The 23,297-nt window shown below is 51.1% G+C and overlaps 1 protein-coding gene across 1 annotated transcript in view; it reads right to left on the bottom strand.

Moving 5' to 3' along the window:
- HPCAL1 (hippocalcin like 1) overlaps positions 1-21,662 on the bottom strand; it is a 112,187-nt gene extending 90,525 nt beyond the window's left edge. The window contains exon 1 of the mRNA XM_065890779.1: positions 21,377-21,662. The gene's annotated coding sequence lies outside the window, so the exon portion shown is untranslated. The remainder of the gene's footprint in view (positions 1-21,376) is intronic.
- Positions 21,663-23,297: the final 1,635 nt, after the last annotated feature.

The raw sequence follows: 23,297 nt of genomic DNA on the forward strand, positions 1-23,297 counted from the left end.
GATGGACTCATATATACTATTGATACTATGTATAAATAGATAACTATGAGAACGTACTGTATAGCACAGGGAACTCTACCCAGTGCTCTGTGGTGACCTAAATGAGAAGGAAATCCAAAAAAGAGGGGATGTATGTATACGTATAGCTGATTCACTTTGCTGTACAGCAGAAACTAACACAACATTGTAAAGCAACTACTCCAATAAAAAACCAAACCCAAGGGTCTTCCCTGGTGGCGCAGTGGTTGAGAGTCCTCCTGCCGAGGCAGGGGACACAGGTTCGTGCCCCGGTCCGGGAAGATCCCACGTGCCACTGAGCGGCTGGGCCCGTGAGCCATGGCTGCTGAGCCTGCATGTCCGGAGCCTGTGCTCCGCAACGGGAGAGGCCACAGCAGTGAGAGGCCCGCGTACCGAAAAAAAAAAAAAGAAGAAAAACAAACACAACTGCTTCGTCATTTCCCAACAACCGCCCCCCAAGAGTGGGAAAAGGCCAGTCGGATCTCATTCAACAAGGACCCGGGGTGCAGCCCCAAGAAGGCACTAATTAGCCCTGATTTAGCCAGAGAGCAGGACCACAGGGCAGGGACAGTGAGTCAGGCCAGCGGCACCTGAGCAATGGCTCCTGGGCCCTCCTCCAGCCAGGAGAGCAGATGTTTAATGCGCACTTTTCTGACTCGTGACGTCCTAAAACCACACAGCACGAGGAAGCTTCTCTGCAGGACACCCCAAAAGAAACATCATGGCAGCTCTGGGCCTGGAGCTGGGGACTGAGGCCTGGTCAGCCTGATGCTGACGAGGGAGGCTCCTTGGGACCCACTCCGAGCCACTCTCTGCAGAAACGGGTGCAGGGAAAGGCCGAGTAGCCTGGGCCTCCGGGGCTCCATGGGGACAGCCCATCCCAGCACCTGGGAGCCTGCACCAATCCTGGCCCAGCCACCTGGAGCCTGAGAGCTTGGACAAGCCACCCACCAAGTCCCGGTGTCCTCATCTAGAAAACAACGGTGGCCCCAGAGAAAACCCCCTGAGAAAATGTGATTATCGCAGGCGATGGATTAAAAGCACTGAGTTCAACCCAACAACCGCCCTCACCCTCCACACACACACACACACACACACACACACACACACACAGAAGAACAAACAAGAGGCCAGCTATTCACTGGCCACTGGCCACGATGATAGAGAACTCCATTTTCACCAAAGGTCAGACAGGTGAGGCAGGAGCAGAGCGGTGTTTTCACCTTCCCTCGCCTCTGTTATTCACGTTTCCCCAAAAGGGAGGCTGAAAAGCAGCAGGGCCAACGAGAAATCCCAAAACTTAATGCGGTGGTTTCTGAGAAGCGCTGAATGGCTGTGTTACACTCAAAGCTGTGGAGGGGCCGTCCCTACAGCGAGGAAACTGAAGCAGAGAGATGGTGACTTTCTTCCCAAGGTCACGAAACAGGTAGCCTGGCTGAACCCAGACCTGACTGCAGGAAGCTCCAACCCTGCCCGGAGACACGCAGTCACTGCCAGAGCCCGAACCTGAATACCAGACCTGGAGAGACAGAGTGCTGTCGTCATGGCAACCAAAGTCTTAACAACTTTGGCATTTCCACAACCTTTGATTGATCCAGCTCTCGAAATTAACATCACAATGAAACAGTATTTGCATTTATTTTAATTGGCTTTTACATAACTCAACGTCTCGGTTTCACCCTTAATGACAACAGGGTGAATGAGTTCTTAATGGTGGGACCCTTAAAACAGCAAGATGAAAGTTCATAATTTAAAATTTTCGTGTTTGGAAAAATTCTTCACTGACCTGCTGGAAGCACATTTTTGCTTAATTCTCCTCATTTTTTCTGAGAAGACAGCAGGACCTTTTGCACGTTGAAATTCATCAACTGAAATTCATAGACTTCCTGCATCGCACTTAAAAATTAATAATTAGAATGCTTTTGGTGCTTTAGTGCAAGACGTGTGAAGTAGCAACAGTGGAAGTGTATGTGAGTTCCATGAGGACACAGGGGAGGTTTTTTCTTTTTTTTTGGTGGGGGGGGGGGTTTTTTTTTTTTTTTTCCATTGATGTGTCCCTTGTGCCTAGAAGAATCCCTGGTAGGTCCTCGATAACCATTTGTTGAATGAGTAAAGGTGGGCCACTTCTCATTACCTGCGATAAAGCATGTACAACACTTAGCATGGTGTCAGTTACTTGAGCTTTTACTATTTTCATTATCATTATAAGTGAGGTGAGGCTCCTGCCTGGAGAAGGCACTTCTGGGCCTGTAAGGATATGGGTGCAGGTGAGAGGGAAGGGACCTCACCTGGGGGCCAACACCTGTAACTGCCTCAGTCACCCACCACCCCCAGCAATTCCCCAACACAGGCTAGAGTCTCTAGACCACACGTGTTTGATCTCTGTTCTCCGGGGAATTCTGTCTACTGGGAAGAAAGATGTATTTTTTTAAATGCCATTTCCCCCCCTCCAAGAGGTGCTCTAACACGGACAATACAGTCGCGTGCACAGGAAAAGGGATCAACTGGTATGGAAAGCCCTGCTCGATTCTTGAAGGATGTGTGGGTGCTTGTTGGGGGAGGGGGTGCGGTCAGGGATTCCCAGAAGGAACAGCACGTGCAAAGGCCCAGAGGAGTGAATGGGTGATAAGGAACTGCCAGTCAGTGGAATTCAAGACATGATGTAGGGGATGAAGGGTCGGTCGAGAGGTCAGGCAGGGTCGAGGGTCACAAGGAGGGCTTTTCAGGCCACGCTTAGCATTTGGACTTTGCTCTGCAAGCAAGGATTTGAGAGCGTGGAGCAGCGCAACCGACTTTAGAGAAGGCTCATGCAGGGCTGGGGCTGGGGCTGTGTGTGGGCAACCGGTCTGGTGGGTGTGGGAAGAGGCGGGGTCAGGAAACCAGCTAGAAACACAATCACGCAAAAAGGTGGTGTCACTGCAGCACAGGAGCGGTGAAGTTGGAGAGACTGGGATGGATCTGGGGGATCTAGATCTTGATGACTAACTTAAGAGACCAGCTTGATAGGATGGAGGGAAAGAAAAGCTGAGAAGGGGCTAGAATGTCTCCTGGGCCTGCCTCCACATCTGAGCAGGCAGTGGTCTATATGGGGGACTTGGGAATAGCAGGTTCTGTTTCGGACACTCCATCAAACAACCTAAAACCCAGCAAACCATGGCTTTGACAAGAAAGGGTTTTCTTTGTGTCCAGGGCTTGGGCAGCGGTTCAAGAATGCCATCAAGGACCTACAGTCTCTTTCTGTTCTACCATCCTTAGCACATGGATCTCAGCCTCGTGATCAAAGGATGGCTACCCTATTTCCACAAATTGCGTCTGCTTTCCAGGCAGGAGAAGATGGATGGGTCAAAATCCTTCTGTCTTAGGACTCTGGCTTTTTATTCAGGAAGGGAGCAGAGACAGGAGAGCATGCCAGCAGCCTTGAAGTGACATCTCACTGGCCAAAACTCACTGGGTTCTCCAGGCTGGAAGGTTGCGCCTTTAGTTGTCCAGCCTCTGAGCAGAGGGGCCCTCGCACTTGCTGTTCCCTGTGCCTGCCGTCCTGCCCAGCTTCCACGTGACCAGCTCCCTCATTTTTTCCAGTCTTTGCTCAAATATCACCTTCTAATGAGGCCTTCTCTGACCACTCTTTTAAAATTTCATTTCTCACCCACCCCCCTATCCAATACCTCTGGACCTTCACTAACATTTTTTCCACAGCTTCTTTTTTTTGTCTGCGCCTTGCAGCTTGGAATCTTAGTTCCCCGACCAGGGATCGAACCCAGGTCCTCAGCAGTGAAAGCCTGGAGTCCTAGCCACTGGACCACCAGGGAATTCCCTTTTCCTCCCCCCCCCCCCACCCCGCCGCCCCGCATCTTCTAAGTATTACTGTATTATACTACAAATTGACTAATTTAGCTTCCTGATTGTTGCTCCCAGCTAGAAACATCAGCTCTGAGAGGGCAGGATTTCTGCCGGATATTCTCCTAGAGCAGAGTCTGGCACACAGTGGGAGCTATGTGAATGAATGAATGAATGAATGCAGGGCCGGTTCATGAGAGAGCACCTTTCCCTACCTAGGGATTCTTCCCAAGCCCGGTCTCTACTGAAAGGGAGACTACTCAGTACATGGTCCCTGCCCTTAGGAGCCCCTGGCCTGGAGGAAAGATGAGACCCACGTTCGGAGGTGACTGGCCAGGACCAGAGCCTTGCAGATGGCAGGGCCGTGGGAGCCGGAGCAGCAGTGCCCCAGGAAGAGCAGGGCACCTGAGCAGGGCACCTGAGCAGGCCCAGAAGGCTTCTTGGAAGAGGCAACCCCTGAGAAGGCTGGCAGTTGTGAGAGTGATTTGGGAGGGTGCAAGGGGCAAGCAGAAGGGTGTAGCAAATGTTCCTCTCCTCAAAGGATGGCGCTGGGAATCATAACCCAAGCCCAAGGCCGTGATGGGGAGTCCCCAGGACCAGCTCCCCGAGCAAGGAGAAGGTCAGATGTGAAACAAGTCCCTTAAAAAAAGAAAAAGAAAAAAGTCTCCGAGAGTTTCATGGCAAGTCCCCACCCCATCCTGGCCCTCTGTCCCCGACAAAGGTGACCACACAGCTGGCTGTAATCCAGAAGCAGGTTTAAGGGAGCTGCTTGCTCAATCTATGATCTGATCTGAGCCAAGCTGACTGCCCTCATTTCAACAGATGTCTTTAATCTGAGCAGTAAATTCCCAGGCTGCCCAGCACGCAAATCATCATTCCCTGCGGGGCAGAGACAGAAAGACAGAGCAGGTCTGACGTTCCAGGAAGATGGAGAAGCAGATACATATGTCCACGTCCTTTGTAAGGCTCAGTCAGTACACTCCCTGGACCTCTTCTGTGGGCTAACATCTTGCAGGAGGAAAATGAAAACCACAGGTTGACTCCAGACCAGAGAAGGGAAAAGGGCAGAAGACTGGGAACTCAAATTCCACAAAGGAAACCAGAAAGACCCTGCTGTTTTAGGCAATCACGTGTCAGGGGCAGCAGGACGTGAATAAGAAGACTGGTGATGAGGATTGAGGATGGTGATAATGATGGTGACGGTGACGGTCCTTACATCCATATAGCACTTTAGAGTTTACAGGAGGTCTAATGGCTATTTGTACAACAATCCTGGGAGCTTCTATAACTCCCATTTCACAGATGAGGAAACAGATGCTCCAGGGCAGTGCTTTGCAGACCCAAGGGACTTGCGGGGAGAAGGTGAAGGTGGGAGGTGTTTGAGCCTTGGGGAGGAAAGGAGGATCGGGACAAAGTGATAGAGGTGACTTTTTCCTTTAAAAAGAATGGTCTTGGGGTGGGGGAATGAATTGGGAGACTGGGATTGACATATATATACTACCATGTATAAAACAGATAACTAATGAGAACCTACTCAATGCTCTGTGGTGACCTAAATGGGAAGGAAATCCAAAAAGGAGGGGATATATGTATACATATAGCTGATTCACTTTGCTTTACAACAGAAACTAACACAACACTGTAAAGCAGCTATACTCCAAGAAAAATTATTTCAAAAAAAAAAAAAGAATGGTCTGTTCCCTATCCATTAGACGGTAAGGAAGTCAGGACAGCATCAGGAAGACATCTCCAGTGTGCAATTACCTCCAAACTGGAACCCAACCAGGCAGGATGTCCCTAAGCCCAGGCCACTTGGGGTCTGAAGGTTGTTTTCTTGTTCAGAGCGCAGCATCCCCTGTAGCTGCGAGACCAAGCTCTCCGGTCAAATCACAGAGCACACAGAGGCCGGTGTCTGCCACTTTCTCAATGTCGCTGAAAGCCAACACAGCCACCAGCTCTGTTCCACACCCACGTACAGCCTCTGCAGGCTGTGACGAGCCCACTCGAGGTCCCCACCAATTAACGAGTTTGTGCAAAACGGGCCGTCCAGCGGGGGGGCCGAAGGAGGCCTTTGCTCATGACCACCAACCCGCAGAAGGGAAGGAAAAGAGTGGATGTACCTTTGCTGATGAAGTGACTGCAAAGAAGCAGAGGGCGGGAGAGCGAGGCAGGGATGCCCACCGCGGGCCTCCAGCTGCTCATGTTGTGGGCGGGGGAGGCGGTCTGTTTCCACGGGGTTGGAGGATGCTGACGCCGAACTGGATGAAGGGAGATAGGAAGCTGCCAGGCGTTCAACAAGACGCAGGAAGCACCAAGAGCTTTCTACACAGCTAACCATCAAGGGATTGCCTTTAGAAACTATTAGATGGAGAGGGACCCAAGCATAGGCACGAGTAGGATTTTTTCCGTGTATAAAATCATAAGCAGACTGATAAAAGCAAGGTTCTACACTCTGGAAAATGCCTGTGAATAAGAACAGCTCAAATGAATCAGTTGCTGTGTCATCCCTCCAACAAGGCCCGGGGGCCGTCACCCCACGGGACAGTGAGAGGGGTTCAAGGCCCCGTTGTGTGGCAGTGGCCAGCAGCGTAAGCCAGGGGAGGTCAGCCCAGGGTCCCCCTCCTTGGCTTCCCGCTGTCTTGGGTCACAGTCATAATATGAGCTCCCCAAGGGCAGGTCCTCCAACACCTTGTTCATCGTTGTATCCCCGGGCCCAGAGCCGGACTTGGCATACAATATAGAACTATTGAACTAATTTGTTGAACTGTACAGGGTAATCATCGTTCACACTAAAGAGAGCATTCCTGGCTTTATTCAAAGATTTTGTTCCAGTTGTTGTCTTGGGGTAGGTGTTCCTTCGATTCATTTTAAGCATTTTGGCAGGAAAGGTAGGGTTATGCATGTTAAAAATTAAGCAAACAGAACGGAGGGCAAAATTCTGTCAGAAATCCCTGTGTAAGTCAATTTAACAGAGGACCTTTGTTTAGAAAAATTTAATTCACATACACAGTTTCAGAAATATCACAGAAAGTGAGGTTTATTCCTTCTCCAGGACAACTGGGATACCCAGGAAACCAGTGGGACACACCCGGTCTCCATGGTAACCTACCTGTTTCCAGTGACAGGAGAGCTTCCTTCCCGCCTCCAATGTGGAATCCCGCAATAAGCTAAGGACCCAGCTTTCAAAAATAACAATTTCTGAACACAGGGGCCATACTAATTTTTTTAAAATATGGTTTCCTCATAGTGAAGATCCTGAAATAATTAACCAGATGTGTATGTAATTTTGCTGACAATTATATTTTCTTTCACAAAATCATAAATACAGACACTAGACTATAAAGATATGATTTTTTTTAAATTTCTAATTCAAGAAACTATGAGCAGGCACTGAGCTAGTAGCAAAGGCAACCTCTGATTTATCACATTTTATAGCAATGTTATTTGCCTGGAGAGACAGCCCAGCCCCCAAGCATCCCTCTCCTTCATTCACTCTGAAATTAATCTTTCCTATTAGCCAATTTCTCTTATGGCTGGCTTTGCCTTCATAACTTTCCACTGCTGACTCAATATCCTGGACTCAGACAGATTAAACCTCTGCAAAACGACAGTAATAACAGCCTAAGAAGCCTTTGGAGGGATGCCACCGAAAGTCAGGCACGGCCCTGACAAGGGCTGAGATGGCCCTGCTCACCAGCCGGTAAATAAAGACGGTCAACCCGACGTAAGCCCAAGATCAACGCAAGGTCAACCCAAGTCAACCCAACATCAACCCAAGTTCAAGGCAGGAGCAGCACAGGCAGGGGGGAAGGATCACCCTCAGAAGCCCTTCAATTTGCAGGAGCTGAAGACCAGCAGTTCCACTCTGGGGGAGTCAGGAAGGAAGGGCTGGGATGGGATGGGAAACCCAAAAAGATATTTTCAAAAAGGGAGCTAAAAAACATCATCCTGAGAGACAAACAGTAAGGAGATTATTCCTGGAAGAGGGCCACTGCGCGATCACTCGGTGAGGAGAATACAGAAGGAAAAGCTGGGGTAGGTGGTCCGAGGACATCAAACCACCTCATTAAAAGACCCAATGTCAACACAGCAGGAGCCGCGAAGCCTCCTTACAGGGCAAGAAACAAAGTGAACGCCCAGATTGAAGCAAACAAAACGGAACAAGCACATCCTAGATCATAAACAAACTCTACCCCTGCCATGTTGAAATGGTGAATTTCTTGGAAGACTTGGAACACTTTTTTTTAATATCCAAGTTAATAGAGTTACTCAGTATTGAATTTAGATGAGATTAACAAATTCTAACAATGTAGCATGATAAATTTCCATTAATTCAAATCATCACAAGTATGGAATTTACGGGTTCCAGCCAGTCTGACTATAAAAAGAAAGTTCGCTAAGCAAATTAAGAGGATAAACAAGGTTATCAGAGGAATGCGTTCTTCGGGTTCCTTTCTAAAACCTTCTTTTTTTCCTAATTGCAAAACTAATACATTCCCGTGGATGAAAATTTAGAATGTAGAGAAATGTGAAAAAGCAGAAAAGAGAAACCACTCATGATCCCATCAGACTCAACTGCTAACAGTTCGGTATATGTCCTTCCCATCTATTTTCTCTGAGCTTTTTTTCCCTCCCTATCTAGTTGTACATCTTGCTTTTCAGCCCCATATTTAAGAGACACGTTTAAATTGCTTGTTTTCAACCCCTTTAGCAAATACTTACTAGCTTACTAACAGAAATATGTTCATTTCAAAGAATTCTTAGTAACTCATTAAAAAGACCAATTTGAGGTGAAAGCTGGTCAGGAGTTTGCATCAATACATATACTTTTGTCTGAAAATAATACAATTATTTACCTTCTACAATACTCCCTAATTCTGACTTTTCTCTGGTTCACAATTAGTCAAAACAAGAAGTTCAGTCCACCGGTTTCTTAGATTGTGAGCAGCATGACCTCCCGGGAAAACAGAAGTGCCCCATTACACCGAGGAGGGCAACATCTACATCCTCTACACTGGCTTTTCTTGCCCTATTGTCCTCTTAAAGGAATTGTAAACATGGGACTTCCCTGGTGGCACAGTGGCTAAGACTCCGCGCTTCCAATACAGGGGGCCCGGGTTCGATCCCTGGTCAGGGAACTAGATCCCACACGCATGCTGCAACTAAGCGTTCACGTGCCGCAACTAAGTGTTCACATGCCGCAACTAAGGAGCTGGCGAGCCGCAACTAAGGAGCCCACGTGCTGTAACTAATGAGCCGGCGAGCCGCAACTAAGGATCTCGCCTGCCGCAACTAAGACCCAGTGCAACCAAATAAATAAATAAACGATTTTTTTTAAAAAAAGGAATCGTAAACAGCTTCTAAGTAAGGCTCTTGGATCTAGAGCATAAGACCTCAGCTCAACTGCCAACCTGCTTCCGTGCTCTCACAGCGAATACCCCAATGAAATCACACTCTTCCTTGGTACCAGGAGTCCCTGTCTTCTTAATCTCAGCTTCCTTAAGACATAGCACCATCCCTGGCACAGGAAGTTATAAGAAGGCACTGAATGGACGGATGGGTGGATGAAACACACAAAGGTCGTCTCCCTAAGTTCAGTACCCTCTGCCCTACCCCTTCCTTCTAGTCTGTGCTCCACAAATCTGTTCCTCAGTATTGTCACTCTCTTCTGAATTGTGATGCCAGCTCTTCAGAGGGCGGTTGCATCTGTGTTTCGTAAGAGGTTCATTTTTTTGTTGCAGTCAGTTTAGCTATGAAAATTCTCTCCATACTTTATGTTGGATGTACCCTACAACTCAAATTTACTCTTTTTTTGGCCACTCTGCACGGCATGCGGGATCTTAGTTCCCCAGCCAGGGATCAAACCTGCACCCCCTGCAGTGGAGGCGAAGAGTCTTAACCACTGGACCGCCAGGGAAGCCCCTCAAGTTTACAATTTTAAGCATTTTTCCTGGCTTGTAGAGCTGACAGAGAATTTACAGGTTATCGAGCCCCGAGCTGCATTTGACAAATGAGGAAACTGAGATCTGGGGAGGAAAAGCCGCCCATGCCAAGTGAAACCAGACATTCATAACAGGAGGGCAGTCACTCCACCAGCCCAGAAGGTCGTGATGCTTTCCAGGCCACTGTCCTGCAGTTTTCATGAGCGCGTGAAGCACTCACCACCAGCGACAGCACAGGAAACAGCATTAGTGCACTGAACAGCACAGTCGCACATTCAGGCATGCAAAGCAAGCCCCTTAGCTGAGGTGCTAAGTTTTAAATAATTCAATTCACTCACCATCCTACAGCTGAGAGAAGAGGATGGTGGTTTGGCCACACATCTGGACATCCACTGAGTCCCAGGCTCAGTGCCAGGAATGCGGGGCCATGGAGGAGAAATCCACAGGGGCCCCGTATGCAAAGAGGCCCACTGCCCTGGGAGAGGCAGAGAAGCTCAGTCCCCAACCTGCTAGGTCAGGTCCTAGAGAGGCGCATCAGCAAAGGGCCTGGAGAATACGGCCAGGAGCCCAATCCGTCCTCCCTGGGGGGACAAAGGTGACAGTGGCTACCCCTTGGGCCTGAAAGAACGGGTGGTGAATTAGCCAGGGTTCTCCAGATAAACAGACATATGCAAATACAGGATATGCATATATCTTATATCTTGTGTGTGTGTGTGTGTACACACACACACACACATATATATATATACATACACACACACACATACAGTAGTCCCCCCTTATCCGAGGGGGATATGTTCCAAGACCCCCAGTGGATGCCTAAAACCACAGACAGTACTGAACCCTATACTGCTATTTTCTTTTTCCTGTACATACATACCTATGATAAAGTTTAAACTATAAATTAGGCACAGTAAGAGATTAACAACGATAATAAAACAGAACAATTATAACAATTTACTGTAATAAAAGTTATGTGAATATGGTCTCTCTCTCAAAATAGCATACTGTACCATTCTCATCCTTCTTGTGATGACATGAGATGATAAATGCCTACATGATGAGATGAAGTGCGGTGAATGACGCACGCACTGCGATGTGATGTTAGGCCTCTACTGACCTTCTGATGATACGTCAGAAGGAGGACCATCTGCTTTGGGGATCCTGGATCACTTGAGCCATCAAGATGTTGACGGCTGGATGTCAGGAGCAGATGATGTTGACGGTTGGATGTCAGGAGCAGATGATGTTGACGGTTGGGGATCCCAGAGGGATGAGGTGGGACAGTGTGATATTTCGTTATGCTACTCAGAACATCACAAGATTTTATTTTATTTTATTTTTTCTTTTTTTAACATCTTTATTGGAGTATAACTGCTTTACAACGGTGTGTCAGTTGCTGCTGTATAACAAAGCGAATCAGCTATACATATACATATGTCCCCATATCCCCGCCATCTTGCATCTCCCTCCACCCTCCCTATGCCACCCCTCTAGGTGGTCACAGAGCACCGAGCTGATCTCCCTGTGCTATGCGGCTGCTTCCCACTAGCCATCCATTTTACATTTGGTAGTGTACATATGTCCATGCCACTCTCTCACTTCGTCCCAGCTTACCCTTCCCTCTCCCCATGCCCTCAAGTCCATTCTCTACGTCTGTGCCTTTATTCCTGTCCTGCCCCTAGGTTCTTCAGAATCTTTTTTTTTTTTTTTAAGATTCCATATATATGGGTTAGCACATGGTATTTGTTTTTCTCTTGCTGACTTACTTCACTCTGTATGACAGACTCTAGTTCCGTCCACCTCACTACAAATAACTCAATTTCGTTTCTTTTTATGGCTGAGTAATACCCCATTGTATATATGTGTCACATCTTCTTTATCCATTCATCTGTTGATGGACACTTAGGTTGCTTCCCTGTCCTGGCTATTGTAAATAGTGCTGCAACGAACACTGTGACTCTTTTTGAATTATGGTTTTCTCAGGGTTTATGCCCAGTAGTGGGATTGCTGGGTCGTATGCTAGTTCTATTTTCAGTTTTTTGAGGAACCTCCATACTGTTCTCCCATCACAAAATTCTAAACTTAGGAATTATTTCTAGAATTTTCCATTTAACACTTTTGGACCACAGTTGAGCACAGGTCATTGAAATCCTGGAAAGTGAAACCACCGATAAGGGGGAACTACTGTATATACAGATAGACTTATTACAGAAATTGGCTCAATTTGAGGCCAAGAAGTCCTACAATCTGCCAAGTACAAGCTGGAGAACCAAGAAAGCCAGCGGTGTAAGTCCCAGTTCACACCCAAAGGCCCAAGAACCAGGAACACTGAAGTCCAAGGACAGGAGAAGATGCCTGTCCGAGCTCAAGAGAAAGAGCCAATTTCTCCTTCCTCTGCCTTTCTGTTCTACTCAGGCCCTCAGTGGATTAGATGACACCCATCCACAATGGTGAGGGCAATCTTCTTTACTCTGCCTACTGAACCAAATGCTAATTTCTTTCAGAGACACCCTCACAGACATACCTATACATCCCACACATAATGGTTTACCAGCTACCTGGGCATCCCTTAGCCCTGTCACATAAAATTTAAAAATAAAATTTAATCTGACACATAAAATTAATCATCGCAGGTGAGATTTTTTCCAAGAATCTTACAGATTAGTTATTCTCATGAGGCCACTTGCAGAGTGACATTCCATCATCCACCCATTCGGGTCCTCTGTGCCTACCACTATCCTGTCGTAACCCCCCTCATTACCCCCCTAACACTAGGGGGCATCCCCCCAAGGAACAGCTAATTCAGCAGAAATGGGCTATGTGATGCAGTAGCCAAAGTTTGGGAAGCAATGCTGAGACTGAATGATGATGACGTGGTCGTGATGATGGTTATAGCGATGCTACTGATGGCGATGGTGATGATAGTGGCGATGGTGGTACCAGTGATGGGCGATGATATGGCTGTACTGGAAAGCCAGCAACTGGCCCAGGACAACACCCAGGGGGAAGGAGTTACAGTGGAAGGAACACGGTAAGACCTTTACACTGCTTGAGGGTCCCTGGCCCTGAGGACCTAGAGTCCCTTACCTGCGCTACACCTCCCCTGCCCCACCACCACCACCACCACCACCACCACCCCCCCCCCGCCACCAACAATGTTGAAACTAATTCCCAAATGCACAAGTTTTCACTTTACAGCTAGCTCTGGGAACAATGAGGCAGGCCATGTTGTCTTTAGGTAAAAGCACATCACCAGGAACGTAGGCTAATAAGGCAGTAATCCTTTGTCCTGTCTTTAGAGAGAAAGGAGAGAGAAAAAGCCATCCCCAGAGAACAAGAATGCCAAAGTTCTGGCATGAAGGAAAGCCGGGGCTTAGCGTCTGTCCAAGGCCTGCTTCTGCCTTTACTCACCAGGAAGGAGAAGCACACCCAAACGAGCCGCAGCAGCCAGCACGGCCGGGCTCCCACCCCTGGAAGCTGAGCCAGGCCGTCCAGGCTGCGTCACAAAGCGTGGCACTGGCACCGCACGACTGAGGGATTTTTAATAAAGCCTCATCCCTGCCACTGCCGCCCCACGCTCCGGGGAGGGCTGAGAGCGAGAGAGTGGGCGAGCCCGCCACCAATCCTGCCCCTCAGGGGACCCCCCACTGGCTCCACTCAGCCACGCCCGTAAATACAGAAAATGGCACGACATTGGAAACGACTGTCTTTAAACCCAGGTAATTGATTTGGAGAGGTTCTCACTTCCCTCCAAAAGTGGATTACAGCACAGCAGAGAGAAAGGATGGGAGTGACAGCGAAGGGTGGGGAGCTGTCGTCAATTCTGTTTTCTGGAAACGTCTGTTAAATGCACAGGAAGGAAGCAGAGACCTGAGCATTTTGCTGCTGGAGGGAAAACAGCGCTGTGATCCACACATACGGCTGCTCAGAACCATAACTCTGCCGGTGTTGCCAGGAGTCCCCCTTCAGCCCATTGGCACCCACGCGCCCAAACTAATAAACGCTTTCCAAGTGCCCAAGGTGGGAGGGGATTAGGGGGTCTGGGCCTCCTAATGTCTGAGAAATAACCCACAGGTCTCTCTCTATGTGCCACCCCCCGCCCCAAGTTCAGGGTCACTGTGGCTGCATCAGGGACCCTGTGCGACACTTTGCAGGAGATGAAAGCTGGGGCAATGCAACACGGCAGTTCCCCAAACTCCAAGTCACGACCCTCCCGGCTCCCTTCCAGGACCCTTGGCACACACACATTCACAGGCTCTCATGTCATGTGTCTTGCTGCTACAGTCTGGGTCAATATATGCCTAATAATCCTGAATTTGAAAAGGAACATTGATTGCTAGGGAAGCCCTGCAGCAGCCTCCATCTCCGCAGACGTGTGACCAGCCAGACTCAACCGGGTCCTCTACATCCAGGTTTCATGAGATTGTCTGATGGGGGCCCAGAACCCCTTTTCTCACATGAGCAAACTCAGAAAGGGTCACTCAGCCAATAAACAACAGAGCAGAGACTGACTGGAACCCCGGTCTGCCTGACCCCATCCCTGGTCTTTCTCCTGGGATATTCTGAAAAATAGGGTCTAACAACCCCAATCCTTCAGGAAGAAACAAGACACTCTCAGTGTCCACGGTGAAAGTTCTCTGCGTCAGTGAGTGGACCATTTGTGACCTGGTGGTCTACACACCAGACCCAGATCGATCTACATACACAGGGTATACAATTTCTGTGACTCAGGCTGCACATTTGTAAAATGGGATCTCCTCCCCTGCTACTTTCCTCAAAGAACAAAACTGACACAAGAGGGGACTTCCCTGGTAGCGCAGGGGTTAGGAATCAGTCTGCCAGGGCAGGGGACACGGGTTCGAGCCCTGGTCTGGGAAGATCCCACACACCGCGGAGCAACTAAGCCTGTGCGCCACAACTCCTGAGCCTGCGCTCTAGAGCCCACGAGCCACAAAACTACTGAGCCTGCGTGGCCTAGTGCCCGTGCTCCGAAAAAAGAGAAGCCACTGCTATGACAAGCCCGCACACCGTGATGAAGAGCAGCCCCCGCTCGCCACAACTAGAGAAAACCTGCGCGCAGCAACGGAGACCCAACACAGCCAAAAATAAATAAAATTAATTAATATTTTAAAAATGACACAGGAAGAGACTTCTGAGCGCACAATGTATGGAGGCGCATGCACCCCTCCCTCCCCCAGGGCCTTCCTCCACATCTATTCAGCAAGAAACTTCTCTGCATGTCCACACACTGAAACTGAGTCACTCCTACCCGGCCAAGTACTGGGGCAAAGGAAGCTGCGCCCTGTACCACTCGTGCCCTTGAAGGAATTTACATTGTCTGGGAGGTGATGGCAGGAAAAGCCACAGAAGGGCATCTCCTCACTACCTAATAGGCCTGGAAGAGAAGGTTTAATTCTTGCTGCTTCTACTATCTACCAATGGCTTTGGGCTACTTATTTTGCCCTGGGCATCCTCCACGTTTTCATTTTAAAAAATGGGTTTCATCCCATTTGCCTCACATGTTCCTGCTGAAACAAGATAATGTAGCAGGGCCTCCCAACACAAGTACACACTCTGTACTTTAAATTCCAACACTGTGCTGGATACTCAGGAGTTCACAAAAGAAACGTGAGGGAGGCAACTTCAGTTAGTCCAGCCAACATGCTCTGGGCAACCCAGGTGCCCGGCGCTGTGCTAGGTGACAGATGAGGGGCCAGTAAGACCTGAGGCTCCTTCAGAGAGCTCCCCGACCCACAGGGAGACAGCACTGGCTACTTCAGCAGCCTGAGGGAGAAGCCAATTCTAACTGGAAGACTCCAGGAAGGCCTCCCAGAGGGGACCCTTGAGCCAAATCTATAAAAGGAACCATAGGAAGAAAAGGCAAATCTAGAGACAGAAAACCGGAGGGTAGTTACCCGGGGCCAGGAGTGGGAACAGGGAGTGACAGCTAATGGGCATGAGGGAGCCTTCTGGCGCGAGGGAAACGCTCTAAAACTGGATTGTGGTGACAGTTGCACAACTCTGTAAGTTTACTGAAAAGTATCGAATAATACTTTTTTTTTTTTTTGGCCACGCCATGCAGCATGCGGGATCTTAGTTCCCCATCAGAGATAGAACCTTCACCCGCGGCAGTGAAAGCTCAGAGTCCTAACCACTGGACCACCAGGGAATTCCCATCTAACGATACACTTTTTTCTTTTTGGCTGCGGCGGGTCTTCATTGCTGCGCGCGGGCTTTCTCTAGTTGCGGCGAGCTGGGGCTACTCTTCGTTGTGGTGCACAGGCTTCTCATTGCAGTGGCTTCTCTTGTTGCGGAGCACGGGCTCTAGGCACACAGGCTTCAGTAGTTGTGGCACACTGGCTCAGTAGTCGTGGCTCGTGGGCTCTAGAGCGCAGGCTCAGGAGTTGTGGCGCACGGGCTTAGTTGCTCCGCGGCATGTGGGATCTTCCCAGACCAGGGCTCGAAGCCGTGTCCCCTGCATTGGCAGGCGGATTCTCAACCACTGTGCCATCAGGGAAGTCCTACTAATACACTTTAAATGGGTACACTCTGTGGTATATAAATTATACCTCAATAAAGCTGTTAATTGAAAAAAAAATTTTTAAAGATCGAGTAGGAGTTTAGTGGATCAAGTGTGGCTGGGAGAGAAGAAAGACGCTGTGCCCACCTGCCTGGCCTCACCCTCACTGTCCCACCTCCCTGCAGACACCTCCTCCCGAGGCTTTTCCCCAGGCCCGGGCCTGGGGCGGGAGCTGCCCTCCCAGCACCTGTCAATTCCACCAGCTCACTAGATGTTCTCCCCAAGACCAAGCTCTCAGGGGCAGGGATGGAGCCCGTGGCCAGCTTTCGGAGCCCAGCTTGAAGCAAGACCACAGTAGGTGTTCAGAAGAAGTTAGTGGGGAAGAGACTGAACTGGGGGGTTGGGGGGAGTGGAAAGGGACAGGATGAAATGGAAGCCGAGCTCCAGGCTAAGGGATGAGGCTTTGCTGGGCGTTGGGCCGAAGAGGCATGGGTATGGGGAGGAGGGCGGGGCAGCAGAGGTCTGACCCGCTAGATGGGTGGGGAAATGGGGGAAGGGCAGGGCGCGGTGGGCTCTGGGCTCTGCTGTGACATGTAGTAGCACGGAGCACACACGCAGCACGGGGTCAGGGCGGTGGGAGAGCTCCCTGTCAGTGCACAGACGTGACGGCAGGTGCCTGACCAAGGGGACACCTCCCTTGCTGAAGGGGACACACAGCAAGGGGAGACTTCGTTTGGGCAACAGCGTATTCAGGCAACCAGGGAAGACTTTCAAGAGGGGAACTGCATACCTCCAAAAGCTTTTTTCCTGTGTCCAGGACCATGGCTGCTTTATCCAAAGAGTCAGAATTTAACAATCCTGAGTATTTCTTAACCAAGGGTCAGAAACCCATCACTAGCTCCTCAAAGAAGACTTCTCGCCTAATGAGGCTGGTGAGGCGGATGCCAGCACCCCTACTCCAGTCTTCTGGCTTCCTGCCAGCCTGTGTTGTACTAAGACTCTAAAGAGAAACCAATATCCAGAAAACACAGCTACTGCATTAGCGAGCAGGGGTCTAGGGGTAGAGGGTACACTAGGCTGATAAAGGAAAATGCAAAGGTCAAAGAAGCCATTTTGCTGCCCTGATGCAGGCAGGGGAGGGAGCCTGAGGCCTCTCAGAAAGTGTCTTTAGTTAGTCACGTGTCATGAACGCAAAGATATGAAGCACTGCCTCTGAAATTCAATTCGACTTGAAATGACATGGCCGAGGCAAGGCTCTCTTAAAGGATTCACTGAGCTTTTCAGATGATTTTTTTTCTTTTTAATTCTTTAGACTTGCACCTTGCTCAGTGCCTAAGAAATGTTCCACCTATCAAACTGTATTGATTACCTGAAGTTACATTAAACCCACACCAGTAGATTCCAATGAATTTTTTTTTTCTTTTTGGTGGAAAGTGATTTGAAAGAGTTCTTTCCATGGGGCAAGTGGTACCGAGAGGCCCTAAGCTCGCTCTGCTATCTCCATATACAATTACCCTCTGTCACCCTTGATGAGAAACTCAACCCAAAGGGAAGAGGACAGGAGCCACGTGAGGTGCACAGATGCGCAGACTTGCGTGTGGGCATGAAAACACGAAAGGAACCCAGCGAGACTGTGGGATAATGGTGAGTCTTAAAGTAGAGCATGATTAAGTCTCCAAGTGCCCTCCTTCCCCAAGCACAATGACATCAAGGGCTGACAAACTAGCAAAACACACATAATCCCCCATCAAGTCTGGGCTGGCAGCTCATAAATTGGAAGCATTATCCTGCAACAAACCAGCACGGGTTTAGGGCTTGGTGGAATGCTAAATTCTAATACAAACCCAATCCCCAACCTAGATAAAATTTTGGCTGCCAAGAAGCTTGCTATCTGATGCCAAATAAAGTCTGGGGCTCCTTATTATTACCCTGGATTATCAGACCTTGGCACTCTACCACTTCCAAGTGGCAATGCAAGGTCTTAGAGTAAGTCTAGGGGAGGCCTGTGGGAATAAGGGGAATACAGACTACCCTGAGGGACGAACACTCACTATGGTATTTTTTGTTTTTAAAGACTTTTTTGATGTGGACCATTTTTAAAGTCTTCATTGAATTTGTTGCAATACTGCTTCTGTTTTATGTTTTGGTTTTCTGGCCACGAGAAAACCGCGGGATCTTAGCTCCCCGACCAGGGATCAAACCCGCACCCCCTGCGTTGGAAGGCAAGGCCTTAACCACTGGACCACCAGGGAAGTCCCTCACCATGCTGTTTTATGTGAATGGTGACCTTGGAATTGTGCCCACAGAGCCCTGAAAAGAGGGGGGTGCCAGCCCCAGATGATAGCACTACCTCTTTACCAGATGAAACTTCACAGCAGCTCCAAGTAGAAATGGGGCTTGCTGAGTGCAAGGCCCAGGCTGGGGAGTGTGGGCCTACGGGGGCCCACTCCCTGCCCTTCTGTCGCTTGTATTTCTAATTCTGCACAGCCCTGAGGTCAGAAAGGGACATTAGGACAAATTCTGAAGCAATTCGTCCAAGCTTTTTATTTCTCTAGAGTCTCTCTCTAGAAGGGCTTATTGGAAATGAATGGGTCATTGACTAGAGTTGGGGCAAATCTTTGTTCTTCTGGGGTTTTGACTTATTCTTGTTTCTCCACAAGAAGATGACCTTCCGGACATCTGATTCCCAAAGCCAGGTCTCCCAAATTATTATCGCACGTTGACATCTATTTCCCAACTTACAAAAATCGGAATGCAAATGGAGCAGGCAAGGCGAGAACACGGCACCACGACCCCCCGGCAAGCAGGAGGCAGAGCCCCTGGCCCTTCCCTCTGGCACATTATCCAATAGAACCTCAAGAGCTCAGTAATTACAGGCCTTTCAAAAGTGAAACAGAAATAGATCTAGGGCCAAAACAGTGGTTTCCTTAAGGCAAAGGGCTGGTTTTAACTAAGGGGGAAAAAATCCCAGCTTTTGGTTTGTCTTCTGAGCAGAGAAAGTCAGACTGATTTTTTTTGAATATTATTATTGAGTTGGATTACGGGGAAGAGAATAGGATTCAGATCAAGAGCCTAGGATATAAAATCATTTTACGAAACACGAAAAGCAGGTTCCATTCTAAGTGTGCTCCTGACACCAAGTCAGGATAACAAATGAGCTCATTCGTTCCCCTGACACGCGATCACTGCTGAGATCTCAGGGCTTCGGTCCGGGTGGAAGACAAACCAGAGGTTTCTGCTACTGTGTCATAAAAGCCTGAACAAGCTTCCTTGAGAACACCAGCCGGGAGCATCCGATACTTGGAAAGGCACCCAGAGCCAGACGCAGGCCCTGCCCACTCCCTGCCAGCGCTTCATTTTAACAACCTCATGTACCATGAGGTCAGCTGCTCCCTTGGCAAAGGGTATTTTTTTTTCCCTACCGGGAAGGGTCCTGAGAGGAAGAAACCAGAGATGGAGGGAAGGAATCACTGGCTGTGGCAGAAAGCGTCCGAGCAGCCCTGGCCAGCTCACCCTGCTGGGCCTGAGCAACCGCTGTGGTGCTGCTGGCAGGACTCCGCCAGAGAGAATCATGGTTAGAGCTGTGTGCATTCACTGCAGTTCAACGAGTAGTAGGTTTGAAACTAAGCAATCTAAAAATTAAGGCGTGGGACTAGGATGCAGACCCTCAGACTCCTGCGTAAGGCTGATCAAAGGGAGAGGGGATTGCCGTTGACGGGGGCCGGTACCCAGAGGGTGTTCAATGCCAGGGTCTAAGGCAGGAACTCATGCTCCGGCAATCATGCTCCTCTAGGGGGAATCGGTGTTGGCGGGGAGGAAAAGGGGGCAGCCTTCGGCGTGACCAGGCCTGGCCAGGGTGCCCTGGGAGCCCGAGATCCGTCTCTGCGGGGAGCGCCGCTTCACACCGGGGCTCTCAGATTGCAGATGTGCACGCCCCGGGGACTAGGCACTTGTTGAACAAAAGGGCTCCTGACTTCCTCAGCCTCTGCCTTCGGCCAGGAGAGGGACCCCCGCTCGGGCGCCAGAGCCTTCGCAGCTGGAGAAGGGCCGGCGCCCCGCGAGGCGCGCTACTGCACCTTCGAGGCGGCGCCGCCCGGGAGCTGCGGCGGGGAGGCGGCGCAGCAGGCAGCCTAAACTTTCTCGAATCTCGGAGCTTCATGGTTAAGTTAGGACGGCGAGTGAGGCACAAAACACGCGCGGGGTGGCGGGGGGGGTGTAAGAGTCCCACCCACGATAAAGAAAACAAAAGGATTTTTTAAAAGAGAGACGCTAATGCAATTAACATTAACACCTACTATGTGCCAGGCACTGGGCCGAGAGCTATCTTTAGTGGTTCTCATTTTAACCGTCACGACAGACCCCGAGGGAGGAACTGTCCCCACTTGATAAGAAAACCGAGACCCGGGAAGGTGGCGTGTCGGGCCCAGGTCGCAGTGCGAGTCACGGCGATGCCAGGGCTCCTAACTCCGCAGCAGGGCTCTGTACGTTGCCCCTCCGCCTGGGGAAGAGGGAGCAGATGGCCGCCGCGAGGGCCCCCTCCCCTGGCCAGAGCACACAGGCGACTCACGTGGGCCGCGCGGACCTGTCCCCGGGCAGGGCTAGCCAGGGCTGCCCCCTAAGCCCGGGCTAGCCCCCTCGGATTCCAGCTATCCTCCGGGGCTCTGTACTCCGTCCGCACTGGGCCGGCCGGCTGGGACCCCGGGCTCCGCGCTCGGGGTGGACCGCCCACGCCCACCCTGCCACACGCGCCTCACGCACGGCCGCTCACACATGACACGCTCCCCGCCCCGGTCCCCACCAGCAACTGCGCCCCGACACACAATTCCACAAACGCAGCCGCAAATGTGCACATCCAACTGCACACACGGATCCGCACGAGGACACGCCATTCCAGGGACACACCACCGTACTCAGTCACCCACAACTCCACTGCGCAAAGAAACACAATCACCCCTCAACACACACACGCACACACACACGCTGAGAGCCCGATCGCAGCGCACGCCGGTACACACGCCCGTACTCCCCGCAGCCCCGCAGCCCGCCCCTTTCCTACCTGCTCCGTCGCAGTACGCGATCCGCCGGCTCCCCAAGCCCAAGTTCCGAGCCACCGGCGCTGGGGCGGGCGCGGGCCGCTACGAGGGGCGAGCGCGCCGAGGCCGGAAAGGGTGCCTAGGAACGCGGGCCTCCGTGCGCCCGCAGCCGCCGCGCCGGCCCTGCGCTCATCTCCTCGCAGAAAGACAAAAGGAAGCCGGCAGTGAGGGAGAGAGCGAAGTGGAGGTGCCCGCCAGTCCGCCGATCCGCCAGTCCGCCGTCTGCAGTCGCCGCGGCCCGCCTGCCAGACAGGGAAAGGAAGGGACGCGAAGGCGGGGCCCGGAGGCGGGGCGCCCGGCCGGGGTGGGAGCTCAAGTTTCCTGCGGACCCGCCCCCGCCTCGACCACGCCCCAATTTAGCCCCCGCCCGTCAACCCACTCAGGTCACGCCCCCGTCCCTAACCACGCCCCCCTTATGGCCCTGCAGCTCCCGGCCTCCGCTCTTCCAACGCCGGCCCCTCGCTACTCTCTAGCGCACGCTCTGCCCGGCTGAGGCCTTGACCCGGTCTTAGCCCCGCTTGGATCTCGGAGCAGGGGCGGAGCCAAGCACCGGCTCCGCCTCCCTAACCTTTGGCCTCTGGCCTGAGGGTGTGGGAGAGGCCTGGAGGCGGCACGCGGGAGGGGCCGACCCCGAGTCCTCTTCCGGAAGTGCGGCCCGGGTGGCCCAGAAGGGAAAAAGGCTTCAGTCGCCGCAGGCTGCCTACCTGGTCCCTCTGGTCCGTTTCACCACCCGTCCCGTGAGCAGATGCCACAAGCATTCACGCGCCTGGTTCAGGGAAGGAGACCGGGGCCGGGAGAACGGAGGCCTGGGTTCCAGTTCTGGTTGCCTTTGCTGACTCTAGGCCATTTTGACAAATCCCCTGGACTCCCTCGGCCTCGGTCTCCCCACCCATAAAATGGACGGGACGAGGAGCGGGCTTCCTCGGGCCCTTCCCTCCTTGACATGCTGTGGGGGGTCAGTCTCTGCTCAGGAAAGGGCTTGGTTGCCATCTTAGTCCCAGGAACTGAGAATCCCTGGGCCTCGGGGAGGTGGACAGGTGTCTCCTGCAGACGTTCCCGTCTGCCTGCCATGGCACGCGTGAGCAACTAGCAGACAAACATCAGGGTCTGTGCTTCCCAAGACCCCTTACCAGCAGCCCCAGAAAATCTGGGTCGTAGAAGAGCAAATATGTCCACACCCCCACCACTACCATCACCACCCCCTCCACTACCATCACCACCACCACCACCACTACCATCACCACCACCACCACCACTACCATCACCACCACCCCCTCCACTACCATTACCACCACCACTACCATCACCACCACCACCACCACTACCATCACCACCACCACCACTACCATCACCACCATCCCCTCCACTACCATCACCACCACCCCCACCACTACCACCACCCCCTCCACTACCATCACCACCATACCCTCCACAACCATCACCACCACTCTACCATCACCCCCACCACACCATCACCACCACCCCCTCCACTACCATCACCACCACCCCAAAGATCCCCAAAGAAATGTAACCACAGAAACAGCCATAAATGTGGAGCTTGGAGTTAGTGTTAGGCTGAGACAAACTGTCTTTCTAGCGTCTCCAGGGGAGAACTCAAATCCTCCCTCAAATCCTCCCCCACAAAAGCACAGTAAGTGAATTCCCACTACACAGGAGGCTGCACAGAGAAATGGTGATGGGCAGCTTTGGGGGGAATTGGCTGGGAGCTGGCAGAGAAGGTGGTCTGATCCCAGACCCCTCTCTCTGCAGACAAATGATGGAACTAAACCTGCAGGGAGTTCGTCTCCTAGGGCCCTGCTTCAAGCCTTAAATGCGGTAATGACCGTCAGCAGGGGCAGTGCCGGGCTGTGGTGATGTCATCGG

The sequence above is a fragment of the Phocoena phocoena genome, chromosome 14, assembly GCF_963924675.1.
Source record: "Phocoena phocoena chromosome 14, mPhoPho1.1, whole genome shotgun sequence".
In the NCBI taxonomy this organism is placed as follows: domain Eukaryota; kingdom Metazoa; phylum Chordata; class Mammalia; order Artiodactyla; family Phocoenidae; genus Phocoena; species Phocoena phocoena.